This window comes from Columba livia, chromosome W (genome assembly GCF_036013475.1).
Source record: "Columba livia isolate bColLiv1 breed racing homer chromosome W, bColLiv1.pat.W.v2, whole genome shotgun sequence".
Classification (NCBI taxonomy): domain Eukaryota; kingdom Metazoa; phylum Chordata; class Aves; order Columbiformes; family Columbidae; genus Columba; species Columba livia.
This window is the reverse complement of record NC_088641.1, coordinates 16524238-16531260: the sequence shown is the minus strand read 5'-3', so window position 1 is coordinate 16531260 and position 7023 is coordinate 16524238.

Below are 7023 nucleotides of genomic sequence, written 5' to 3'. Positions count from 1 at the left end.
GGCTTTGTTGGGCCCTGGTGTTCTCTGCCTGGCCCTGGCCCTGGCCCTATCAGCCTCTGTAAGGACTGGTTGGGCTCTGTCGGGCTTTGTTGGGCCCTGTGAGACTGTCGGGCTGTCAGGCTTTCTCAGTTTCTGTTAGGTTCTGTTTGGCTCTCTCAAGCTTTGTTGAAGTCTGTCAGGCTCTGTCATGCCCTGGTGGGCTCTGTCTAGTTTTGTCGAGCTCTGTTGGCCTCTCTCGGGTTTTGTCAGAGTACGACAGGGCCCAAGAAAGCGCAACAGATCCTGACAGAAGATGACAGGGCCTGACAGAACACAACATGGTCTCACAGGGCCCGACAAAACCTGCCAGAGCCCAACAGAATTCGACAGGGCCCAACAAATCCAGACAGCACCTGACAGCAAACTATAGAGTCTAGCAGGGCCTGACAAGTCTGACACAGAGCGACAGAGCCTGAAAGGGCTCAACAAAACATTGCAGAGCATGACAGGGCCTGACACAGCTTGAAGGAGCCTTACAGATCCCACAGATCCTGACAGAACCCAACAGGGCTTGACAGAGCAGGACAGGGCCCAACAAAGCCTGGCAGAGCCCGACAGCACCTGGCAGATTCTGACAGAACCCGCCAGGGACTGAAAGAGCCCTCAAGAGCCTGATAGCCTGACGAAACCCGAGAGACCCCAACAGAGCTTGACAAACTAAACAGAGCCCACCAGGCCCTGACAGAGCCCAACACAGCTCAACAGGGTTCGACAAACCCTGACAGCACCTGATAGCAAACAATAGAGCCCGGCAGGACCTGACAGAGGCTGACAAAGTGCAACAGAGACTCAAAGAGCTCAGTAAAGAATTACAGAGCCTGACAGGGCCTGACACAGCTTGACAGAGCCTTAGAGATCTCAACAAAGCCTGACAGAGACAGACAGAGCTTGAAATAGCCCAAAAGAAACTGACAGGAATTGACAGAGCCCAACTAAGCCCGACAATGCCCGATAAAGGTCGACAAGGACCAACAGAGTGAGATAAAGCATGACAGAGCTCGAAAGAGCATGACAGAACCTGAAAGAGCATGCTAGGGCCTGACAGAGCCAAACAGGGCCTGACAGAGCCCAAAAGAACTCAACAGGTCCCAACAAATCCCGACAGCACCTGAGAGCGTACTATAGAGTCCAGCAGCGCCTGACAGAGGCCAGCAAACTATGAAAGAGCCTGAAAGAGCTCAACAAAACATTACAGAGCATGACAAGGCTTGACACAATTTGACAGAGCCTTACAGATCCCGACAGAACCTGACAGAGCCCAACAGCACCCAAAAAAGCTTGAAAGAGCCCAAAAGCACCCAATGGAGCCTGACAGAGCTCAAGAATACCCAACAGAACCTGACAAAACTTGACAAGACTTGACAGACCCATAAAAGACATGGACAGAGCTTGACAAGGCCCAACGGAGCCTGACAGGGCATGACACAGATTGATGGTGCCCTACATGCCCCAAAAAAATCTCGACAAAGCCTAATATGGCACAACAGACCACGACAGAGCCCAGCAAAGCCTGTGAAAGCCCAACAGATCCCAGCAGATTTTGACAGAACCCGACAGGGCCTGACAGGAACTGAAAGAGACTGATAGGGTCTAACAGAGCACAATAAGGCCTAACATAGCCTACCAGAAACTGAGAGAGCCTGCAAGAGCATGACAGAGCCTTAAAGACTTCGACAAAGTTTGACAGAGCCAAACAGAACCTGAGAAAGACTGACAGAGTCCGACACAGTCTCATAGGGCTTGACAGAGCCCAACAGGGCCTGACAGAGCCTGACAGAACTCGACAGGGCCGGAAAAATCCCAACAGCACCTTTCAGCCAACTATAGAGTCCAGTAGGGCCTGACAGAGGCCAACAAAGCGTGACAGAGCCTGAAGGAGCTCAACAAAGCATTACAGAGCACGACAGGGCCTGACACAGCTTGACAGAGCCTTACAGATATATCAACAGAACCTGACAGAGCCTGAGCAGGCCCCACAGAGTTAGACTTTGTTGTGCCCTGGCGTGCTTTGTCAGTCCCTGGCGGGCTCTGTCGGGTTCTGTCTGGCTCTGTCTGGCCCTATCAAGTGTTGTTGGGCAGTGTTAGGCTTTGTTGGGCATTTTTGATCCCAGTCGGGCTTTGTCGGTCTTTGTTGATCTTTGACGGATCCTGTCAGGACCTGTGGGGCTCTGTAAGCCCTTTTTGGGCTCTGTCAGTCTCTGTCGTGATCTGTCAGGCTCTTTTAGGCTCTGTCGGGCTCTGTATGGCTCACACTGTGTACCACAGCATCTGAGCACCTCACAGTTGTAGCAGTATTATAAGGTTAAGCAATTAACAGAAAGTAAAATGCTATTATTTCTTTTCCAATGATGGGGAATCTGAAGCGTGGAAGAAGTAAAAGATGCGATTTTAGACCATGAAAAGTTATGGCAGTGCAAAGATCAGACCCAGCTGTGCTAAGTGCCATAACCATGGCTATCTTCTTCCTTCCTGGCATTCCATGAGGACAATGCATTTAAAATACAAAAACAGTCTGAGGGGAAAGGTTCAATTCTGAGTTCTCAGAGGTGCCGGCTCTGCATTATTATACAGCTGATGTTCAGAGTGGGCAAGAAGGAAAGGGACTGATGGAAGGAGAAGGACAAAGCTGCTCCCTAGGTTGTGGGGAGATGATAAATGTGCATCAGCGTGCATGAAAAAGAGGGGCCATTAATTCAAATAAAACAATCTTATTTGAAATTTGACCAGAATTGAAACAAAATCTGAAGTGTTCTTTTTATAAGACAGTCAAACAGCTTGACTACCTTTGGTCTTCATTTATTCTTAATTCCTGTGAACTTCTGTACTTCTTGATTTCTTCCTAAGCAGCAACAGCACTGCTAAACCAACAATTTTTTAATGTTCTTTTCCAAACATCCAGATCCAAGGAGTATAATGCTAGTGGAAATACAACATCCAAAATTTCCTTGGAGATTTCCTGCTTGCAGCAAGCAGATCTGCACCTTCCAAGCATCTTCAAAATCATATCATCACATTCACACAGTAAAGAACTAAATTACTCATGGTCTTCTGTATTATCACAAAGTGCACATTTTGAGTCCATGGATTCTCATGATTTAACAGTCTGTGAACTTACTGTAACATATAACAGGCAAAGACTTATTAAAACTGTAATATGCTTAAACAGATACCTACAAAGAAAACAAGTTAATAAGGAAAACATCTATGACTGCTGTGTTATCAGTGACTCTTCTTTTTTATTTTTTCTTTTTATACTTGAAAACAACATTAATTGCAACAAAGTGTTATACTTAAAGGTTCTATTCTCTGGCCAGTTTTCCCAATCATCTAACTTATACAGCAGCCACCACTGATTACAATATTTCACAAGATCCTCTTCCCTTATATTTCCAAGTGCTTTCCTATGTTTTAAAACACCTCCCAATACTGATTTCTTAGGAACACGCCTGAAAACAGCCCCATCTCATAAGTAAAAACCATGAGAAGAGGGAGGAGGGGGAAGCACGGAGCTGCTTGCAGCGCGAGTGGGAATAGGGGGGAGAAGGTTTACAGTGCACTTATGCAATCAATACCACAAAGAAACAATTGTAACAACAACCAATGAAATAATTAACTCACATTCCTGACAAGCTGCTTGATTTTCAGAGAGGCAATACACAGAAGCACATAATATATACTGTAAAACTCGCAGATAACAGGTTGATAGCAAATATTAGCATTCTCTACTGCTAATTTCAACATTACTGCTTCTTTAGCTTCCAGGTTTTCAACCTGCTTATTGATGGCCTTTAGGAGACGGTCAATAAACTGCATGTAATTCTCATTGGGACCCTGATTAATAGTTGCAAATGATTTGGCTGCTTTGTCAGTTTCAGGCACCTTTATCATAGCTTGATATGCAAGGTTTGCTGACTGCTGGCGACAACCCCATCCCCCGGGGAGGAGAAGGCTCTGCCACTACACAACATAACTGATGAATCAGCCAACATGAAAGACAACAATTAACATCTCCAGGACTTTTTGCATGAAATGGAGTAATCTACTGATGACGCCTGGATGAATGACTCATTTAATTCCTTGACAAAATGAATGAGACATCTGATTTAAAACATCATTATACAGATATGTTTACTCCTTTTCCTATATGTGTTTATTATGTATCTCTATAAACTGCTCTGTGCTACACCTCACAAACCCAAGTGAATATCTCTGGCTTTGCCGGCCCCAGCAGAAGTAGTTTCTTGAGTGAGGGGGGTGGAATATATGGGAATGGCACAAGAAAGTTGAGGAGAAGCATTGTAAGCGACTGTAGCTGGGGTGTAGAAAAGCACATAAACCACAAGTAGAACCTCTGTGTTTAGATAGGCCTGTGAATAATCATAAAGGCACCTTACCATACATCCTTGAGATTCTTACAGACAAAGACCAAAGCAATGGTGCAAAATGCAGAATTAGTGTACGATGGATTTTCCCTTCTTTCTAATATAATGACCTGTCCGGCAAACACTGCCGAGACCAGTCCATTTTACCCTTTTGTTTTACAGCCTCTTCTAAGATGACAGTAAAATGGATCATCTTGTTGCTGCTGAAGATGCACTGCACACTAGTGGAACTGAAGGTGGGTGGGAAATATCATCTGTGGGAGACCCTATTCAGATGGTCACCGACCACAACAGGAACTTTGAATGTGATGCTTCATCCAGTTGTAATACTGTTAATTATAATGTTATTGTGCTCGTTACTTGCAATCATTTTATGTATAAAAGCCCGGTACACATATAAGCAAAGGATCTCTATTTGTAGTGAAAAACACCCCGATAATACAATTTATCACAGTATCACAGTATCACAGTATGTTTGGGATTGGAAGGGACCTCAGAAGATCATCTAGTCCAATCCCCCTGCTGGAGCAGGAATGCCTAGGTGAGGTCACACAGGAACATGTCCAGGTGGGTTTTGAATGTCTCCAGAGAATGTCTCCCCTCACTGAGAAGAAGTTTTTTCTTAAATTTAAGTGGAACCTCTTGTGTTCCATCACTTTATAGTGATGTTCTATATTGCTGGAGCCATTTGCTTAAACATAGGTTCACGTGCACACTAACGCTGTATATAGATGATATTAGCATTTAAATCAAACTGTTTATCAAACAATTGGACTCTTACCACTGAACTACAATATGCCACGTATTTATGACATAGAGGCAAGAGGTAACCACACTACCACTCTCTGAAGTGGGTTGACTGTAGTCAAGGGGGCGGAGTGTGGCAGATGCACTCACCACCCCCCCACCCCCCCCGCCAGACAAAACCAGCAGCAGTTTGGTCCAGGCTCCCCCGTGCCACCTCCACTACCTCTCTGGGAAGCCCGTTCCTATGTTCAGCCACTCTCACAGTGAAAAGTATTTCCTGATATTCAGAAGGACCCTCCTGTGTTTCATTTTGCACCTACTACCTCTGATCCCACCTCATATCCAGGATGTGAATGGCATACTAAAACAATCACAAATACCACTTCTTGAAAGAACTCTGCACCACCAAGGATAAAGACTAAGACAGACAGACCACCACCTCCTTTTCACTTTAAAAGAGTTGAAGGCAAAGATCAGACAGTCCAGTCACTGTGTGTACCATCATCTCCCCAAAGAGAGCCTGGGAGGAACTTGTTATGTACAGAAAACTGCAGGACAGCCTAACTTCTGAGTCCACTGATTGGACAGACCCATGAGCCAATGCCAGACTTAGGTCTTACCAACAGACCCCTCATAAAGGCCCATATGTTTTAGCTTCTGCATGAAGATAACTTGCAAATTCTACCCTTCAGAGGAAACTCATTTACAATTGTCATAGTCATCCTTCAAAAAGTAAAGGGTTTGACAGGCCACTTTCTGCTTTCGACATCCAAGAGCAAGTATGACAGTGTCCCCACTTGAACAGAAGAAAACAAGATGCAGATAAAGGGAATTCATTGTCTTCCTAAAAACCTTCTCTGAGGGATTGATGACACGGACTCCTGGCGCGGGTGAAACAAGAGACCCTTTATTTTGGCAAGGCACTTACATTTATAGTTAGTAGCTGTTGTACACGTGTTTCACTTTCTGTTTTAATTGGCTTTTGCCAGCTGTTCACGTGCTTAAAGTTATCTTGTGATTGGTTTACTTAATCTTGCACGCGCTCTGGCAGTTTGGCTAACACATTGTAAATAACTTTTCTTGTACAAAACATTCTGGTTTCTCATTCTATTTTGGTCAAGGTAATTCCAGTAACTCAAGATGACTGTCTGTAAGATATTCCACACTTCTCTATAGCAGTTAACACTACAATTAGAGCCAAGAAGAAAGGGCAAACTATATTCAACATCTTCTAATTGGTGTCACTAGTAAAACCAGTTAAAAAGCTTTTAAGCAGCACCTGTTTCCATAAGCACCTCACAAGCAAGGCAAAAAGATGGCCAGAGCTCCTGAGCAAACTGTACAAACACTTACCTGACTCTTAAGGGGAAAAGTGTATATTATTCTTTACTATTTACATTGTTATACATTCAAATAGCTGAGCATATAAAAGCTGAGGCAATTACAACTGCTGTTTGAAAGCACAGAAAGCCTTACAGAACAGATACACTAAGTATTGACATTCTTGGCTAAAACATGAAAAGAAAGCTGTTATAAAAGAACAGTGTTGAGTTTATTTGGCATTTGTGCTGGTTTTGGCTGGGAGAGAGTTAATTTTTTTCATAGTAGCTCTTGTGTGGCTATGTTTTGGATTTGTGCTGAAAACAGTGTTGATAATACAGGGATGCTTTGGTTGTTGCTGAGCAGTGCTTATGAAGAGTCAAGGCCTTTTCAGCTCCTCATACCACCCCGCCAAGGAGTAGGCTGGTAGTGCACAAATTTTGGGAGGAGATATGGCTAGGACAGCTGACCCCAACTGACCAAGGGGATATTCTGTACCATATGACATCATGCTCAGTATTTTAAGCTATGGGAA